The 21,515-nt window shown below is 41.8% G+C and overlaps 1 protein-coding gene across 1 annotated transcript in view; it reads left to right on the top strand.

Moving 5' to 3' along the window:
- The window catches only part of LOC114556662 (eukaryotic translation initiation factor 3 subunit H), a 95,949-nt gene that overhangs the window by 44,606 nt on the left and 29,828 nt on the right, over nt 1–21,515 (top strand). The gene's annotated exons all lie outside the window — the stretch shown is intronic.

Here is a 21,515-nt window from a genome sequence, read left to right as displayed (position 1 = left end):
CCTGCTCACAGCTCTTAGTGTCTTCTCCTAGTAGGACTGGTAATTTAATTTAATCTGAGAGCTATAGAAAACCTTTTGGTTCTTATATATATTCTTTGGAAATATATTTTCCAAATGTTTATATATTTGACATGTTAAGTGAGGAAGTTTGGCTCTGTTTTAGGCTCACTAAGGGTGAAATCAGTGGAGAGCCTTTGCTCTACAGGGAGCCAGGTTTTCCTTTGTCACCTGTTTTCAATGGCAAGGCTGTGCGCACTCAGTCTGTACTGTGCCGATCCGTAACCATGCTCAAATAATCTGCTATGGTGTCCGGTTGATTTAGAGCAACAAAACATGTAGTTTTTAAACAAAACTACATCATCTATTGGAAAATAGATGATGTAGTTTTGTTTAAGCTGTGGTGTAATCTAGTTGAGTTGTTGGTTATGTTCCTGATGCTTTGGTGGAACAGGTTTGTGAACTCAGCTGGGTAAGCGGGTGTCCATTTTTGTTCATCTCTTGGCACTTGATAATATGAGAGGGGGGTCACTATGTTTAGATGTGTCCAAAATTTAATTGCTTATTTTTGGTTTTAAATTCTGATAAACTGGCCTAATTCAGCCTCTTTGCATTATATTTAGTTTTCCTCTCGACATGTAGGAGAAGCTTACAGAACTCTGCATGCAAGATAGTGTGTTATATTATTGATTCAATTCTTGTTTTGTAAGTGGACCGGACCCCCACCTCGCTGGTATGGAGTGCACTTGGTTCAAACACACAACTCAAATGAGTTTTAGCCAAATTCTAATTGGCATTTTGTTTTTACATTTTCGTACAGCATACAAAGTCCTGTGTTCATTAAAAAGTCATTAAAATGCCCTTTACATTACTTTCAGTAGCTTTGTAGAACAGTCTTGTGTCAAATATACACTAAAGCTTTTTGAAAGTAAATAAAAAAAATGTATATATATTTTTTATATGTTTATCAATGAGGGTATATAGGGTCTAAATATGATCAGCGGTTTTATTGTGATGTCAGTAGTCTGGAGTTTGCGTGGAGGATAGGGCATAGCAGGTCTGTTTGCGGAGCAGAGCTACTCTCTTTAAACCAGCTTGTCCACCCTTGCAGAATCAGAAAACATTTGTGACATTAAATGGCCAAAACAAACTTAAGACAGGCAAGAGGAGCATCAAAACATAAAAAACAAAAACCATGGAAGCGCCACCTGGTGGCTACTTTAATTATTTCACCTGTAATATACAACAACGAGTGATAAAAGTAAATATGAGGTCTTTATAGCTGAAAAAAAAATGTATATAATAGAAGGAGGAGTATTTCAATGGAATGGGGGTATAAATATTATAAATATTAAAAGAATTTGCCATGTGTCCCCATAGGGTTGGTGAAAGTCAGGTTTGACCTTTATTTGTGAAATCCTAACATTTTAAGTGATTTTCAGGATCCCAGAAACAAAAAAGAAATTTTGGAGTTGAAACTATGTCTCTAGCTCATTTAGAAATAGTAGTTTTAGAAAGGGTCCCCATGGTCATTCGCTATGTCATGAGTCCTCACCGAGTAATAAAACGTGTGTGTGTGTGTGTGTGTGTGTGTGTGTGTGTGTGTGTGTGTGTGTGTGTGTGTGTGTGTGTGTGTGTGTGTGTGTGTGTGTGTGTGTGTGTGTGTGTGTGTGTGTGTGTGTGTGTGTGTGTGTGTGTGTGTGTGTGTGTGTGTGTGTGTGTGTGTGTGTGTGTGTGTGTGTGTGTGTTGTGCTCGACTCATGGTGGGAAATGAATGTAAACAAAGTTGCGTGCAATGTGCCATGACGTAGGTCTCCTTCAAGGCCAGGCTAATGTTGGAAGTCCCTCTAGTGGACAGAATATGTAACAACAACCATATGCTTATAGTGTAGTGAGTAGTGTAGTACATATTAATAACAGGCTGCATTTGAGCATTGAATATTTGAATATTATTCGAATATAAAAAAATGAAATTGGACTGGTATTATAGAAGATTGACAGCTCTAATCTCTAAGCCTTGTCTTTTCTGACGATGTCCTATTAAAAAGGATTTGTGGTGTCTCTTATGTTTTTCCACCTCCAAGATGAATCTCTCGTTGTCAGTGGTGTTGTAGGGGAGATATAAACAATATTACTGGTTGTATTTATGTAAATTGACTGGCTGCTTTTTCTGTTTCACTTCCTGTCCGGCTGCCTGAACACCCCGCGGCTCGTGTGAAAATAGAGCTAGTGCATATCTTTAGCGGAGCGGAGAGCCGCGTCACGCACGCTTGTGGGACGCGCCGTGACGTGGGCTGTGGAATATCAAACATTGACTTGAATGGCAGCGGAACGCCCAGTAAAGAATATGGGTAAATGTTTGGCTTAGTTTGCCCTGTATCTTAAAATTTGGCAAATTCTTGTAAGCTTAGCTGCTGGCTGAGACAAACCAGCCCCTCCCCTCTCTACCAGCGGTACCTGCAGCATGTGTTAACCTGCAGTGAGTCACATCAGCAGAGGAACGTGGGCCGAGGACTGATAGTCTGTCATTTATTCTTTCTAAACTTCACTCAGCATTTTGATGTCAAGAATATTGCTTCTTTTATTGCCATTTTAGATGAGTTTCTAGTGAGATATTATTGAGTTGTATAATGACTTTGCTGTTTTGGACTTTACTGTTGCTACTTTAGAAACCACATTTTATTATTTAAAATATAAATACATTCTAATCCTGTTCTGAATAATTTTTTTTTTTTAAGCAATTAGGCTATTAGTAATGAAAAAGAACGGATACGAGTATCAATAAAGAACTGAACCGATTGGGAGTATCGATAAGAGTACCATCGATAAAATACTAGCGATGCCCATCCCTAATAAAGACATAACGGACTATCAGGACAGGAGCCAGGGTACTATCAAATCAATAACTCACTGGATGTCTGTGTGTGCGTAAGATGTCCCCAGGCACGACGTTAAGGACAATGCCGACTTTTAACTAGGCTAACTAGGTGCTGGGTGTCCTACACTGTCAGTGCCAGGGTTGATGTGTGAGGGCAGTGGTGCAGGGATGGAATGGCTCCATTGTTTGGGTTACAGGTGGGTGGTGCAAACGTGCACAGGATTTGATTTGGTCTTTATCCGTACACCTACGTATTTCTTTTCCCCTCCCGCCTCCCGTCAGCTTTCATATCAAAGGATGCCATGTCCTCCGACCTCAGCCCTTCCCCTATCAAGCCTTGCTGTTACCCGCTCCTTGTTAGCAGAACAAAATCTGCCACAAGCCAGACTGAAAGATGGGAAGGTGAGCAGATGCGGGAAACGGGGGGGAAAGGGAAAAAAAATCCTGCTTTAACAGGCCTCCACTGCTAACGAGCAACTGTCAAAAATGTAAGGGTGGCTGCAGGTCGTTAGTGTCAGTGCTCACTCTGCGAGTGTGTATCTGTGCGGGTGAGTGTCATGGCTTTTTGTGTTGTTGACTTTTGATGCGCTGGATTTTCCATCTGTCACTCCCTTTAAGCTAACAAGGGCTTCGGTGAGCAGCTGGGAAAATTTACAGAACTACAACAGGATTCCGCTCAACTCGGGCTTTTCATTCAGTTGCAAAAAGCGACAGACTTCAGGTTAATCTGTCACTCTGACACCAAAGTGTTGGGAGTCATTCATGTTGTGTGTGCCGTTTGTCGTTGAAATGATTTTGAATCAAGGAACAATTCAGCACAAAGTAGACAACTCTGTAGACTACTGAATGCTCCTGTCTTGGCTTACAAAGTGGGTTTCATATAAGTTTAAGCATTAAAAATGGATTTTATGTCTGTACATTTGGTCATTTTGTACTACAGCCTTGTCAGCCATTGTCAACCAACGCACACAACTGACAACCAGACCTTTCTTTCTTTCTTTCGCTCTCTCGTGTCTGCCCTGTTGCAACTAATTGCTTGTGTTCTGTGCTGATGTGGGAAGAAGATAGAACAACAGTGTTTACTGTATGAATTTGGACTCTGAAACAATCTTATGAACTTACTCTTGGAGCATTAATATTCTACGAAAGATCCAGAGCCAAACTATGATAAATGATGGGAGGCAACGAGTGTGTAACTACCCTATATTTAGACGTTGGGATGCACATTTAGATAAATTGGTTGATCGATTTGAACTTTTATTGGCTAAAAACAACATGCCTCCAAAATAATGTTTATTGCCACATCAATAATGACAATGTGCAGTGGCACACTGGGTAATGTTTTGGACGGTCCCCAAAGATGCCGTTTTCAATAAAATACTGCAGACTGGCAATGCCAGGCTCCGTGTAATCTGCCTAAATCCAGTATTTTCAGTTCTTAACCATTCTTGATACGGATTCTTTAATGGACGTGGGTAAAAACCGATTGTGTGCTTAATTCACAGAATTTGAAAAAAATATAATTTTTTTTTACACTTCATATTAACAATTCATTCTTTTTTCATTTTCTGCACTGTAACTCACCAGAATGACACAGGGTCAAACTTACGTTGGGCCATATACAATCAACCAGTTGCCCGAAAAACATTTCATTCTAATAATTTTGCTTCATGAGCGACGTTGCTAGGTCTGCTCCTCTGTCCGAGACTTCTCTCTACTCTGCCCGTGTCTCTCGGCACGCTGCACGGAGACAGACACAGGTAGGCTTGCTAACTTCATACATGAAATGGCAGTCAATATAAACAACATACAAGTTAAAACGCGAAAGAACATTCAATGTGTCTTCACGACAACATACCACTGGGTTGAGAATTGTGACTGTGTGTGTAGCGAATGAGAGAGACGAGAGAGAACTGTTGGCGATCAGAGCACAGTAGTAAACTTGCATTCCATGGCGCAGGGCTGACTTGTGCTGCTCTTATTCATCGCGCCCATACTGCCTGAATAAAATGCATCGCTTTGCGCAGTGTCCTCCAGTCCAGAAAAAGCGCCATTGGGTAGTTGTTTAGGTGGAACCGATGAGCAGAACCGGAATCATTTTTTTTCTTTGCATTTTGGAATCTTTTTCTAATTTGGAACGGGGTTTCGGTTCCCAACCCTTCTAGACAGATATGATTTCTTGCAAATAAAATAGCTTTCAATAATTGCCCTAAAATAGGAGGAGTCAAAATAGGGGCCAGTGGGAAGTAGTTGCTCACACTTGCGATGTTGTCACTCGTGCTGCGTCCACAGCTCCTGTAAGTAATGTTTCAATCATCACTTCATTATTCTGCACCATGCTCCCTTTCCTTCTGAAAGGGAATAGCCTGAAGTAGTTATGTGATTGGGAAATTGGGAATTGCAGGAGAGGGGAGGGACACACACACACACACTTGCGCACATTCACACTGTTACACCACACACTCTTGTACACCCTACAGGCACAGGAGGATATTGAAGAAAATGTTTTTGACAGTTGTACCAGTTTTTGATGAATGTCTTACAGAATGTGGTCTGAATCTGTGTTTTTGTATCCGTGTAGCCCTATCGCTAACTACTAGTATTGACTTTCTGATACATATCAGTTAATTACTACACCCCTAGATAAAGCTTGAGATTTGGGTGCAGAAAGACTCGGCAGAGCAACACGCACTGTCTTTACCTCCAATCAGGCACCTTGGACACGTTTTAAGTTACAAGGTCTGCATGTGTGGATATATCAGTCTCTGTGTTGTGCGTGTGTTTACCTGAGTCATCTTACACTGACTCATTGCCTGGTTATAGGCCCCTCGGATAAGAATTACTCCTCCAGTTGATCTCTAAAGGAAAGACGGACAGGATTGGCAGTTACGTGATTGTATGTGTATTTGAGAGCAAGCACGTCTGTGTGTGTGTGTGTCTGCTATGCTGCCTTTTCATCAACAGGTGCCAGTGTGGAGCTATACTTGCAGGACAGTCAGTGGCAGCAAATGTGACCAATATGAGTGAGAAAAAGATAGAGAAAGGGAGTAATCGAGCACGCACAGCAGAATCTGCCTCAGATAAAACCTTGGCTGAACCCCAACCCTCCTATTTCCCATGTCCTTGCATACTTTGTCCTTGTATCATTCACAAAATGTATGGAGGGAGAGGAGTAGAAATGCAGTTAGTTATTCCCTAGGCATTTTGTTCACCATGGCACGCAAGCAGCATGTTAATAATGTGCTCTGGCCCTCATCTTTTGTTGTGAAATGAGCGATAATGCAAAGTAGAGGTATCATGGCACAGAGAGATTATTAGGGACAGCGGCATACTAGAAATTTGCATCAGACCTGGCAATGTAGTAATTGCCCCCCCCTCCTCACACATGCACTACAAGAAACACGCCCTCCACAGTAGGTTGATGTAAAACTTAAATCTTAGGGCGTTGCTAGTATCCCATTGAGAATCAGCACCTAACTCTGCAGCTCTTAGCTCATTGTTTGAGTGTGGCGGTCCCTATGGTTGACTCCCTATGTCTCTTACCAAGCTGTGCAGTCTATCAACACATAGTGTACATTTATTGAAAATATCACTGCACTTCAAGTTTTGACAGCGTGTGGGCGTTTATATTTTCTGGTTTAATTTTTGCAAGTTTTAATTTTTGCAAGTAAGTATTTTTTTCATTGGAGGTGGACAAGGACTACTTACGGAAAGTAGTACAAAAAAGGTAAATTAGGACGAGTGGATAAATCATGACACCAGACACCAGTTTCTTTATTGTAATTTAACCGTTTCAACTACGTCTAATCCCACTGTATGGTTCATTCATGTGATTTTTATTTTGGTCAGTGCTAACTTAAAAATAGTTGAACACTAAAGAAAACTCACCAAGTCGTTAATGTCAGTTGACTAAACAGCTAACAAAGGGTAGCGCATTGCAATTCACAGCCTTATCGAGCATGACTGGGTTGCCTGTTGGACTCGTGAGGAGGGATTATATCAAACTAACCGTTGCTCAGTACCACTTTTTAGTGAGTCCGGTTGATATTCAACTGATGTCACTAGTATTCAGCAGCAGGAGGAGGTATCCTTACGTTGGAACAAAATTAGCCTGCTCTTTCTCTCCCTTCACCCTCCACTACTTCCCTCCTTCCTCTTCTCTTTTTTCCCTCCCTTTTTTCCTGGAACTCACTGCAGGTAAAAGAGCTGCCTCCACCCTTCTCTTTGACCATTTCCCTTCTTCCTTCTCTGCAATCACTGACTCTGCTTCCTTCCTTCAATACATTTCTTCATCCCTTCTTTTATCTTTCTCTTTGTTCTAAGTCACATTGTCTGCATCTACCCCATCTCCCCTCCGACTCCTCCATCCGTCCCTGCCACAACCGTAGGAGGATTATTAAAGCAACATACTGTTGGAGAGAGATGTAAGCACCCACCCAATGTCTTGTTGAGGTTATTATTTTCTGTTATTGTATATTATTAGTATGTTGGTGTACATATGTGTGTGGGGTTTTCCCCCTATTTTAAAGTATTTTGTTTTAACTGCACAGCACTTCCTTTTGGCTATGCTGCTGCCCCATGCCAAGCTGCCCCCCGTCTCGGCTCAAATCATGCTTCACATTGGCTCAGAAAATGCGAACAGTTGTCACACTAGTGAAACAAACAAGTTTTAAAGGAGCTTGTTTTGCGATGTGTCCAGATTTCAGTAATTAGATGTGTTTTTGTGGGTAGGCCCCTTGGACAGCACATAATGGTCTTTTCTTGGCCAAGGAGCATTTCATCTGAACATTTGACATGTCGACAACATATAACAAGGCTGTAGCTATCTCAGTCCTAACAAGACACTTAATTAAAAAGGGCACAGAAAGTTACTCTTGATGTATAAACAGCCTGTGGTTATTAATGAGGTTGATTTTGCTGATTGGCACCCTCTTTTCAGCTGGTTATTTTATTGTTTATGTCATTCCTGCTACCACTGTTTGAATGACTCGGCAAACCAATTAGCAACACAACTTCAGATTTAACTGAATATGATTGGGCTGTGAAATAGAGACAATCAATAACCGGCTTCTGAGACTAAAGCACTGAATGGAGGTTAACAACTTGAGCCAGTCCTTTAGATTCTTAAAAAGGATTAACTGTCATAAACGCAATTGTGTATTATAAGTAGGGCTGGGCGATATGGACCAAAAGTCATATCCCGATATATTTTGGCTGAATATCGATATATGATATATATCCCGATATTTTTTCCGCAAAGTGAGAGCAACTGTTCAGTCAAAGCCAAATATGACATGTCACAAGTAGTTTCATAGAAACCGGCTATTTCAGTGAACAGTTGCAAAATCAAATGAATAAATAATAAACAGGTTTCTTCACCTGGTTCAATGCTCAGCTGTTCAAATAACAATAAAATGTAAACATAAATACTGTATAACAGGAGTACCTTTTTTGAAATCAAAGCTCCATAAGGTTTGTTTTAGTTTTTTCCAACGTTTTAAATTGTTAGATTTTTCTTCTACACATTTTCAGCGCTTATTTCTACGTCCCATATTTTCTGATATAGGGCTGGGTGATATAGAGAAAATGATATTCTTGACCAAATACCTCGATCGTTATTGCGGCGATATATTTTAGAGTTGACAGTTGGTGCTCTCGCAAAATATCTTCACACTTAGATTTTAGATAAATAATCATTAATAATAAAACAGCTAGAACAGTCTGGTAAGTTCAGAAAAGTACTTCACTGTAATGCAGCCTTTAAAACCAGGAAAAGACACTTATGTCATATCACGATATTACGATATCCAAAATCTAAGACGATATCTAGTCTTATATCATGATATCGATATAATATCGATATATCGCCCAGCCCTAATTATAAGGTAGGGACACAGAGAGTGTGTGTGTGTGTGTGTGTGTGTGTGTGTGTGTGTGTGTGTGTGTGTGTGTGTGTGTGTGTGTGTGTGTGTGTGTGTGTGTGTGTGTGTGTGTGTGTGTGTGTGTGTGTGTGTGTGTGTGTGTGTGTGTGTGTGTGTGTGTGTGTGTGTGTGTGTGTGTGTGTGTCAAATGGCGCTTTTCCTTTACGTGGTACCTGCTCGACTCGCCTTTTTTGGTTTTCCATTACGATAAAAAGTACCTGGTACCTGCCAACAGTTTTTTTTCTTTAGTACCACCTCGAGGTTCCAAGCGAGCTGAGGCAATACCAAAAGTGAAACGTGAAAGCGACACTGTTTTTTTTTTTTTTTTTTTTTTTTTTTTTTTTTGCTGCCTCCAGCTTCATTTGAAACAAAATTTGTCTTCTGGGTGTAACAACAACACACCTTTGACGTTCTGTGTTTGGTACTAAAATCCGCTATGGAAAACGGACGCACAGCGGCGAGTAGAGGTGAGTCGAGTCGAGCAGGTACCGTGTAATGGAAAAGCGCCAAAAGTGGCTGAATTTAAAGGCCCCACACATCCCAGTTCCATTCCCACAGGTGTTTTTCTTATTTTGTCTGATTGGACCTCTTCTTAGGACTGTGTGGGTGTGTTAAAACTTGGTTTGAACTGTGACATCTCCCGGACTCTCCGGTTAGTTTTCATGAAACTTTTATGATGGGACAGATAGTATTTTTACCGTTTATATCACCATACAAATTATGCTGACCTCACGACAGTCCTAGCAAAGCGCCACCCAACTTTAACCTGAGCAGACGCCTAATCAAACAGAATTCACAGAAGTGAAGAAATGTGGTATTATCTGTCCATCCAATGGTCCTTGACACCTACACTGAATATTCTCCTACTCAATGATTAGTCTACTTGCCTTCCCTTTTATCCTTTCTTTCCTTCATCATTTATAAGCTAGCTACCTTGCTCTTTTTGCTCTTAAAGAAACCAAATTTGAAATGGAATTAAAGCCAGTCTGAACTATACTTGTCCAAGACTTGTGCCCAGTGTTGTGCCTGAACACGTTTATTGAACAATAGTTCATGAACTTGAACTGAACGTACTGTATTACTGCCTGATGAACGTTACTGTGAACTCGTTCATTCTGGTGTCTGTGAACGGCACGCTCTCTCAGTTTAACTTCGTTCAATAGGGTGCCAGATTTCTATAGAGCCTTCCAGGGAAAACCCGGCTAAAACACACTGTAAACAGGCAACACCAGCCACCCAATCTGGCAACACCAGCCACCAGTGTCGCACCGCCGCATGCGTAACGAAAAAAAAGCAGCATGGAGGCAACAGCAGCATGAGGCGACAAAGCAGCATGGAGGCGTCGTATGATAATTTAAACTTGTTTTATGACAAGGTCGGTGAGGATGGTGAACTTCAGTCACATCCACAGCAAACCTGAAACGGCACATTGAACTGAAGCACCCGGCTAGCCTTTCAATTTTGAAAAATAATAGCTTGCAGCAACATATGGAAAAAAAAGAGCTTAACTAGTTCATTTTTGGAACTGTGAACTTAGTTCAAAATTTTTAAGAATGAACTGAACTAGTTAATTTAAAAATTTCGTGAACTGAACTTTGAACTAGTTCATGTAGAAAGTGAACTTTCCCAACACTGCTTGTGCCCATGTGTCCATGCAGGTTTGCTGCATGGATTGTTCAAAGATGCTCATCAATGTATGTTGGGAATGAGAGCCAACATATTGCCTGTTGTGTTGTTTGTTTCATGTCCGTACGAAGTGTTTGCTTTTAATAATTTGCTAATACTGAATCAAAATGCAAGTTTTTTTTAGAAGCTGGTTGGAGCACCAACATCAAAAGGCTTGATTAATGCAAATCTGTTTTTTTTTCAAACCCCTGAGCGACTAAACAGAATTTCTCTCTCGATGCTAACCATGAAGTGACCACAAAAAAAACTAAACCGTGCAGGTAGAGACTTGAAATTTCTCGTGTATATGAATGTTTTCCTATTGGTTTGCTAGAATGTTTTGCTAATATATGATTATGATGGTTGTTGGCGACAGAGAGAACATATAAAAAAGTGTCCACTGGCGGGAATGTTTGTCAAAACAATAATAAAAAAAATCTTAATCTTCTTAAACCAAGGAGGGGAAAACACAAACGGAACTAATTAAGGCCAATTACATAAGCATTTTTCTCTAGTAGGGTCTTCAAGGTTAGTCCTTGGTTTTCGGAACTTTAATTGTAGTCTGTCAGACATTTTCACTGTGGGTTAATTGAAGTCGGGGATTTAAAACGCCTCTGCCATGATCTCGCTGCTTCTCGCTGTAAATACACCATTCAGTATGCATTATGGCATGCACATGTGTGTATTTTAGAAAAAATTGTCCCTCTCCCATTCTGATAAGGTCTTCCTTGGGTTTAGCCCTTCAATAGATCACTCTACCTGCCCCAAATGGGAAATTGATTTCATCCTTCTTTCCTTGCTCTCCCTCAGTGAGGCTAATTAGAAATCACTTGGCAGGCCACCTTTAGGGGAAATATATAAACATAAAAAAAATATCATGTGTTACTGTTATGCATTAGGAATATGCGGGGCACTTTGCCTCCTCCCAAGCTCTTAAAGCTTCCCATTCATTGTCTTTCGCTCCTTGCCCCCAGTCTCTTACCTTTTCTATCTCCATCTCTATCTCTCTATCTGAGCGCTCTCTCTCACTGTGTGTAGATCTGAGATCTGTTAGCAGCGAGCTAGGGCTGTATCTGCTTTGGAATGCTTACCCGGCGTAATAAATCAAGAGTGTGGATCCCCCGGGTGCCGTCGCCATCAGTTCCACTGTTTTATTCATCCGCTCCTTGTCTCATCATGATTCTGCCCCACATTACATTTTGTGTGTGGAGTGGGTGGGGCGGGGTGGGTCAAAATGCATTGCTACAGACTGGTGCAGGTGGGCTGTAGGGAGTAGGGTGAGGGTTAAAGGTAAGGAGGAGTGAAGGATGTGACAAGGATGAGAGAATTGAAGAAAAGGGCTGAGGATGGCAAGGGAGGAAAGGAGGAAGTTTAGGGATTGAGAGATGGGAAAGATAGGAAGTTATGAGGGAAAATTAGAGCAGCCAAGCAAATGATTGAGAGTTAGGACAGGGGAGAAGAGACACAGAAAAAGATGGGACAGCAAAAGTAAACAGCTGTGAGAGAGATGCTGGGGCAAAGAAAAACTCTGCAAAAGATCGTGCAACATGCTAAGAATCAGAATCCGAATCAGAAAAGCTTTATTGCCAAGTATGTTTACACACACGAGGGATGTGTCTTGGTATCGTAGGTACAGGTCACATTAAAGCAACATGCACAAACACACAGAGTCGCCATATGCGGCGCCATCTCAACTCTCTCCTAACTCTCGCAACAGATACAGCATGACATTGGGAGAGGAGAGGGAAACAAAAAAGCGGCTCTCAGACTATCCTCATAAAGATAAGAACAGTGTGGGAACAGGAAAAAACACCTCAGCACACAAACAGTACATTTGCACTGCTGCACATAACATAACATAATACAACATAACATTACCTAAATGTACAGTTGCACATTTAGCTGCGTGGGACTGGGGGTATAGGGCTGGGGGGGTTCTGTCTGCTGAGAAACGCACAGCCTGGCAGCCCACTAGTGTCTCAGTCCGCAGAATGTTATAGCGATGACGCCCCTGAACAGTCCAGGGCCGATACGACAATCAGCAGGCAGAGGGTAAGACGGGGGAGGAACAAGAGCGTCTCGCTTGCAGAGCCCCGACAGGGTGACTGTTTGTATCAAGAAAGGGCCTTGGCAAGTCCGTCCAAGATAAGGGGGCCGAAAGATTAAATTTGTTTGGGCTACACGAATGGCTGCTCTAATTTAACAGTCATACTATTGTTCATCCGGTCAACTGGTCAATTTTTCTTTCCAAATCAGTGACCTTCTTCATGATGGTATCCAAGCCGCGGGTCATTACCATGTTGTATTCCATCACGCAATTAATAGTCCCAGTTTGCGCACTGATAATCCCAGTTTGCAAACTGATCGCTTTTTGAACAGCTTCAGTCAGGCCAGGCAGCTTCCTTGGGCTTTGGACAGCTACCAGAGTTTTTTTTAATTTCTCGATAAACCAGTGCGAAGCATCCTCCAATCAGCAGGGGAGCTGCCCGAGTAAAAGACTACGGTCAAGCTAGCCGTCTCGGACATGTCCACGGTCAAACCAGCTGTCGCTGCATTGACGGCGCAGGATACACACGACTATGTCCGCTTCTCAAAATAAGGTATATGCGAAATACATATATGGAAATTAGATGCATTGGATTATATTGTTACGTGTAACCTTGTGTTATGCTAATGATTCAAAAGTGTTATACCCATTCAAGCATTGGAAGTGCTCCAACTGACAGTCAGCTGCCTATGCAGAAAATGCATGCACGTCGTCCAGAAGCCTGAATTCCTGAAATACTCGATCTCCTCCCACTGGGCTGTGGTAATCACCGATGGTCCTATGTTTACTCATGCAAGTCTGACGCTTGTAGAGCTTTTTTACACAGGTGAGGCCACATGGTATATGGATGAGACAAATGTGGGGTTGTGGGTGGTGATGCAATTAATTGCCCCTAGATACTGAAGCCTGTTTGGGAGAGGCTAATGAGCCTTCACTTGTGAATAAATGCATTAAGTGCAGTTGTAGCACAAAGAAAATGATTCAAAATCAAGGCCATTCTTTAAAAATATGTTTTGGCATCTGTCTCAATAACCTACCGATGTTTTTGAGTAGTTTGCGAAAGAACATCGGCACATTTGTAAGCTCCTTTTGCTGTCCTTTATGCATGTCCCATCCCAATTACTAATTTGAATGTAATGGCTGCATTTAGGAAATGTAAAATTGGCAGACTGAATATGATGAGCTTAGAGTTTAAAGGGACTAGAGAAGTATTGTATTCTCCATACTATACATGCACACTCTGCACTTCCTACTTCTTAAACGTTACCTCTGTTAAACGAGTATTGACAAAGAGATCATGTAGAATTCTTTTTACTTTTTCTCCCATTCAAAAAGATAAAGGAGGACATTTGAGTGAGCAAACAATCAAACGCACACAATTTCCCCTTCCACATCATCTCCCCATTCCCACTATAAAAACAAAGCCCCTTGACAAGCGACGCTGTCAAATGTGCATATGGTGAACTTGTCACACAAAGCAACTCCTTCACTATTCTCTTGTGTGCATCACCGGGTGCCTGTTTGTGGCCTTGTGTGTGTGTGTGTTTTTGTATGTGCATGTAAGGCAGGCAGCTCTCCACAGGGCTTGCTTAACTAAGATTAATTGCACCTAATCCACTGTGCCAGGTGGAACATGGACAACGTTGGGTTCACCCGCACAAACACACACAGCCACAAATAGGCACACACATCCCATTATAGCCTTGCTGCTGAAAATTAGCCTCGTACCTCTCCTGGCACCCCGGACCAGACCACAACTCGATAGCACCATTTACTTCTCGACAACTCGCACATTTATCACTGTTCCCTTTTTCCGACAGACAAACGTGCGGACGGACAAAATGCAACTGCTTTCTCACATTAGCACCAGCTAACCTCGACAGTACGTAGAAAGAATGTTTGTCCTCTATTCTCTTTAGAGGAGAAGGAGAGAATGCGCTTAAACGTAATGTCTTTGACAGTAGTATCCCCGATTTAGCATGCCTGTAGGAACACTGAGGCACAGAGTTTTACTGAATAAGTGGAAACGAGGGCAGCAATATGTCTACTGAGCAGGGAAGGTAGTAAGATCTTAATAATGAGCTACGGTTTTTTTATTAGTATATTCATCTCTATAGTGAAGTATCCTCAAATGAAAACCTGCATGTTACCATGCTGATATGTTGATTGGCCTGATTTGTCCTAGTCAGTGCCATTAAAGTTTGCTTAATACGTAAACAATGTGCTGGAAATAATTTGAAAATAAATGGTTTAGAAACAACCTAAGTGACAGTAAAACCCTAGCTAAACCTTGGCTTCCTTCAAGCTCAACATTTATTTTTAAACTACTAGTAGTATATTCTTAGAACCATTTTATAATTTTCAGTATACATTGATGTAAAAAAATGTTTGTTGGACATTTCTTCATAGCACAGGGACCTGCCGTATAGGCAAGGTCATCATTTTCTCCTCTCCACATACTGAGCCTTGGAGATCAATGAGTCATGTCATAGGTCAGCTTTACCTTGTGCCATCTTTCTCTCACACACACACAAACGCACACACACGCTGTTGTGTGCTCCACTTAGTGTGCTCACTTAGCAAATTGCATTCACTGAGGAAAGACAGGCTGTTGCCTTCCTTCCCTTTCTTCCTGGCCCCTCGAACACTTTCACCTTCCTCTGCATCTCCTCCCTTGACTTCTCTCTATTTCTGTCTCTCATGTATGTCGTAATGCTGTTGAGTGGTAGACCTCCTTAATCTTGTGGCTGTGTTATAACGCAGATACTGTATCTACATCACTGCTACCCAGCCTTTTACCCTCATGTACCCACTCAGTCCTGTGAGATGAACTTAAGTACCCCTTCATCAGCACCAGTCATCTGTTTGTTTCAAGTGCATTCATTTGCCTCTGGACATGGGTGGTTCTGCTGTCTGGTGTCAATTTTACAGTCTAAAATTTTTTTTTAGGGGAAGGGGGTTTTACGGAGTCTGTGCAAAGAAGCCATGATTAAAAAGATGAAAAATACACATTATTTTTCATCTTTTTAATCATGGCTTCTTTTTATTACTAGCTGAAATAAGTGGTGCCCGTAAGCCACCAACGTGCTCTTTACCTGACAGCTGTTTAGTCAGCCGTGTGTTTGTGTGTGGGTTTGGGGGTGGGTGGGTCTTGTCTGTCTGTCTTGCTGGTGTTTTTTTTTTTTTTTTTTTTTTTTTTTTTTTGGGGGGGAGAAGGACTGAGTACAAATATTATATATCATTCTCCATTACACTTCCTAAAATCATCTTTCCATCTAGCAATCTTTCACCCCTCTATCTCCAAATCAAATTTTTACTTAGACTACCTTCCGCCCACCCAACCACCTGCCCCCTGGATCCTATCCCTTCTCACGTGAGGAAAGGAAGAAGGTCAGGAGCAATATTGCTCCTGACCTTCTTTCTTTCCTCATCCATTTCATCATCATCTGCCTGACAACTGGCTGTTTCCCCAATGCCCTCAAAGAGGCAAAGGTGACCCCCACTACTCAAAAATCCAACACTCTACTCGCTGAGGTAAATAACTACATACCCGTCTCCCTTCATCCACTTCTATCCAAAACTCTTAAGCGTTCCATTTATAATCAACTCTTTACTTATCTCCAACAGAACAACCTTCTTGATCCCCACCAGTCAAGGCTGCACACTCAACAGAAACTGCCATCCTTGCTGTCACTGAGCAGCTTCACATTGCTAGAGCAACCTCTTTCTCTTCCGTCATCATCCTTCTGGACCTTTCTGCTGCCTTTGACACAGTGAACCGCCAGACCCTTATTTCGACACTCCAGGATCTGGCTGTCTCAGGCTCTGCGCTCTCTTTGCTCACATCTTACCTGGCAGACCAAACCAACCGGGTAACTTGGAGAGGATCTATCTCAGAACCTTGCCCACTCAAAACTGGGGTTCTTCAGGGATCAGTCCTGGGTCCCCTCCTCTTTTCTCTATACACAAATTCTCGGGTCTGTCATTCACTCGCACGGCTTTTCTCATCACAGCTACGCAGATGACACCCAACTAATTATCTCCTGTCCGGAGTCTGAAACGCAGCACGTATCTGTCTGACTTGGATCTCCACACATTATCTGAAACAACTACCGTATTTTTCGGACTATAAGTCGCTCCGGAGTATAAGTCGCATCAGTCAAAAAATGCGCCATGAAGAGAAAAAAAACATATAAGTCGCATTTATTTAGATTATAAATACAAGAGTTATTCAACTACACAATAGCACACAGAACAATACGCTGAATACGGTAGGTGTCCGGTATGTTAACGTAACACATTAACAGTTATTGAACTATACAATAGCACACAGAACAACTAGCTAGCAGGGCGTGGAGCATGGAGGTATTAAAAGGCGTGGAGACGAAGCTGCACCGTGAACGAGCCCCTCCAGACTCGTTCCTCCAGCTCTGGCCATCTTGCTTTCAGCCCACGATTAGCCGATTAGCTTTCTTTGTTTTCTTCATTGCAGTAAGAGTCACCTTTTTGCCAGTCTCCCTCATAAGTTTCTCCCTCATTTCAAACTCTCTTTCTGCTGCTCGATTACCGTTTTCGGCTGCATATTTCACTACCTGCAGTTTGTCTCTTTTCTTTCTCTGTTGTCTTTACGAGGAGCGTTCTGGTTGTCACAAGCCTAGAGCGCCCTCTCGCGGCTGTAGACGGTAATGTTTTCATGTAAAAACATGTTAAATTATATATATTTTGATATATAGGTCGCACCTGACTATAAGTCGCAGGACCAGCCAAAGTAGGAAAAAAAGTGCGACTTATAGTCCGGAAAATACGGTACCTGATCGTGTCGATACATCCTGCATAATATCAAAAGGATACGTCCCATTCTAAAGCAGAAGGCGGCTCAGGTTCTGGTTCAGGCTCTAGTCATCTCACGCCTAGACTACTGCAACTCCCTCCTGGCTGGCCTGCCTGCGTGTGCCATCTGGCCCCTGCAGCTCATTCAGAACGCAGCAGCTCGACTTGTCGTCAACCTGCCCAAGTTCTCTCACACTACACCGCTCCTCCGCTCTCTTCACTTGTTACCAGTTGCTGCCCACATCCGCTTCAAGACACTAGTACTTGAATACAGGGCCATGAACGGATCAGCCCCAGCATACATCCAGGACATGGTCAAACCCTATACCCCAACCCGCCCAGGGACAACTAATCACTCAACGAAATCCCGACTGTTTGTTTGCTTTCCTGGCTCCTAAATGGTGGAATGAGCTCCCTATTGACATCAGAACGGCCAAAAGCCTACACATCTTCCACCGAAGGCTAAAAACGCATCTCTTCCAACGGCACCTCGGACTTAATAAAAAAATATATATAAATGGATAATATTCTTGTAGCTGCACTTTCATATGTAGTTTTGCTTATTTAAAGCTAATGTACTTGCACTTACTACTTGTTGTCTGGAGTTTGCACCTTCGAGGTTGAAAGCACTTAATTGGAAGTCGCTTTGGATAAATGCATGAACTAAATGACCATGCAATGTAAAATAAAAGAAACCTATGCAAGGCTGTGTAGGCAGCACTTCTTAGCTTTCTCAATGTGGATACGTGCAATACTATGCATTTTGAAAATGTAAAATTTTTGTAACAGCTGTATTTTTTTTTTTTTAACGTGTCACCTCAAGGGTGCCAGGTACAGACATGGCTGTGCATTTGATGTCAGATAACAAGTGTCCTTGAGAATAACTTAATGTCGTTTTTTTTCCTTTCCATTGTTTTTCACTTTCTAGCTTGATGATATCTCAGTCTATAAGGATGGAGATTTCCCCTCAAAAACAAATTACACTGACCTTAAAATGCACAGGGTCTACAGGAGTTCTCTACAGGACTCTACAGTTCACCAGGGATTTGTAATGTGATGAATGGACTCAGATTAGCAGAACAGTGCATTCATATTATTAGCCATTTTCCACTCCCGTTCAGGGACTCCAGAGGAGTAGCAAGGTTAAAGGAGGCTGGGTAAACAGGAAAGCAGCGGTGAAACAACAAGGCAGGACAGGCAGCTAGTCTCAAGGCCTTCAAACATAGAGATTTACTTTGTTCTCCAAAGTAGACAATAGCAGACGTAGTGTTTTGTTGTATGAGGGGTAAAGTCAAGCCATGTGTGTTTTATAGAATGCTTATCAGGATTGTCACAGAGGCTTTGAAAGAAAACTGAGGATCCAAAATAAACGCAGAGATGGTAAGAACTAGTGTTGTCACGACACGGGAATTTCTAACTTTGACATAATACCTTGAAAAATATAGCTTTTTGATACCACAGGGATAATATATGGGGACACATGACGATAAGACAGCACTTGCGGCGCCCGGGTCCCATCGCCTTCATCTACCTGTACACAATAGGTCGCTGAACTGCTGCGGCATGCACATTTGGTGTCCACACAGTCGCTGTAGATGTCCTTAAATTGTAATGCACCTAAACATTTGTTTTGTTTTTCTCTTAGCTCTGAAGTATTTATGAAATGCCAAGATGTGCCTGCTTTGCTGTCACCACTGAACACCACTGGCAAAATGTGAGAAATTAGTCATTTAGAGCAGCCAGCAATGGTAGCAGTCCTATCAATCAAACAAAATGGCCGTTTTGTGTTTTTTCATTGTTTACTTTGAGAGGAATATAGATGGGTCAACATAAAGCAAAAAAATTATTTTATATGTGCAAGGTAAGAAGGCAAACCCATCTCTTGACTTTCACCATGCTAAACACCACTGCTACTCTTTAGAGTGCAGTTTAATCACAGCTGTATATTTCTGTCCTTGATCAGTGGTCCATCTTAAGCTCAACCGTTTTACTTTTATTGCAACTAAGTGAGAGAGAATTTCAACAAAATGTAATCTACATCAAAATGTAGGTCTGATTGGGCCGTCTAACCTCATTTAAGGCTATTCAAAATTTGTATTCACCAAACTGATGTAGTAAAAGAGGGAAATAGAGGGTAAAGGTAATATAACTCGCCAAGTTTCAGACATTTGACTTTATTTTATTATTAATTTGGTGTGTGTGTGTGTGTGTGTGTGTGTGTGTGTGTGTGTGTGTGTGTGTGTGTGTGTGTGTGTGTGTGTGTGTGTGTGTGTGATTAGAATGTGTTGTGACAAACGGACACATACACACATCTTGCTGCCTGCGCTGGGATGTTGTGGCCTGCAGCAGCATGCAAGGTCGGATGCAGTTCACCTCTTGTGTCATCGAGTATTAAGAGTATGGACTATCTGTCTGGTTCATTGCAGAGACACAGACACACACTAGTAGTGCCTTGTTGATTATGACCCTTAACATTACTGCCCAAGGTGAGGAGTTTAGCTTCCAGCTGATAAATACCTCCACTCTACTATACGATATACGTACACACTCACTTTAGATATACAGCTGGCAGTACATGGCATCCTAAGGCTTAACACATCTCACACTTTCTCTTTCCACACATTTAAGCACACAGACACACCTGCTCGCCAACACATTTCCTGCTCTCCCACATTTTGCACTTTCGCTGTGGATCATGTCCTTTTTCCTTCATTTTCACTTTGTCATGGTTTCACCCATACTCTTTTAAATACACATTCATTTTGTCTCCGTCTTACAGCCCCTTTCTTCTCTGACCCACACACACACACACACACACACACACACACACACACACACACACACACACAATCAAGCAGCGCTAAGGGAATGGGCAGACTCATTCCCTGTCTGGCCTCAGGACCCAGATTGATTGATAGGAGAGGCGGCAGGGCAGCAGAAATGAGTGAGGGAATAGCAAGCGGTGGCGCATGCTCCCACCTCCGTGCCTTGATGATATTGTTAAATTGGCTATTCTCTGGCTTATGCTGTCGTTAATGTCCACAGGATGTTACCGGCTGTCTTAGTAATGCAACAATGGGGAGCAAGAAGTCCAGTTTTTGGTTTTGTTTTTGAACATAGAATACAGAGGGCTTCTAAACTAGCTTGTCATGCTGGGACCTACACTTTTTCAGGATGTTTGAGCCTCACCCTGGAAAGGACATTGACAGGATCTAGATAGCAGAGGTATTGTCGTAATTTTAACACGCTCCTCACAGGCTTGTTTCCCTTGGCAGCTGCTAACCTAGTTGAAGGGAGGGAGAAAGAAGGAAAAGCACAGATATTAAGCTGATTTGCTTGTAGTGCAGATCAACGTCCATCTTTGTATTAAAAAATATTTGCTAGCATTTCATTTTCTTTGCAAGATAATCAATAAAAATAGCAAACATTTGATAGTTACAGCTTCACGAGTCCTAATACCGGTATGTACGTTTTTTTCTTTGCTATTTCTTTCTTTTTTCTTTTTTTAAGAGATTGTTGTCTTTAAAAACATTTGAAAATATTTAGGTTTTATTAAATTATAATTTATTCTAGTTAGTTTATTAACTGATTTTTACACCTAACTTTTTTTACAACACAGATTGCATAAGTTCTCCAGACCTCCAGAGGCTTTAGTACTTGTATATATACTCCACTATATTGTGGACTATAGACACACACACACACACTTAGATTAGATGGTCACAGAGATTGTTTTGCTATCGTTTTCGCAGCTTTAGTTCTTGGTTTTTGAACAAATAAGGTAATGATCCTGCGGCATTTACAAGGCTCTGTTCTCTGTATTAGATCTGTGGTGGATGAGATCTGTGGTAGTCTCACTCAGCCATTGGAAACTCAGTTTAGCTATCAGGCTGCATGTCAGTTGGTTGTCTGCATGTGTCTTCTGTCTATTTCTTTCTGACCTGGGTACAGCGTCAGGGCTCCACACTAACTTTTTGCCTTGGTTGCACTGGTGTGCCTAACTTTTTTTATTTAGGTGCACCAGCACAAAATGTAGGTGCACCCAAATTTTTCCTCGCATCGCTGTAACGCTGAATGGCGATACACGATATATAGCTCTGCATTTTTTTACAAAGTGGGCTAAATCTTCAGTTTTAAGTCAAAGCCACTTTTCACAAGCTCTTTTATTAAAACAGAT

Source organism: Perca flavescens, chromosome 6 (genome assembly GCF_004354835.1).
Source record: "Perca flavescens isolate YP-PL-M2 chromosome 6, PFLA_1.0, whole genome shotgun sequence".
In the NCBI taxonomy this organism is placed as follows: domain Eukaryota; kingdom Metazoa; phylum Chordata; class Actinopteri; order Perciformes; family Percidae; genus Perca; species Perca flavescens.
The sequence above is the reverse complement of the archived record's forward strand: the minus strand, read 5'-3'. Positions and strand labels throughout refer to the sequence as shown.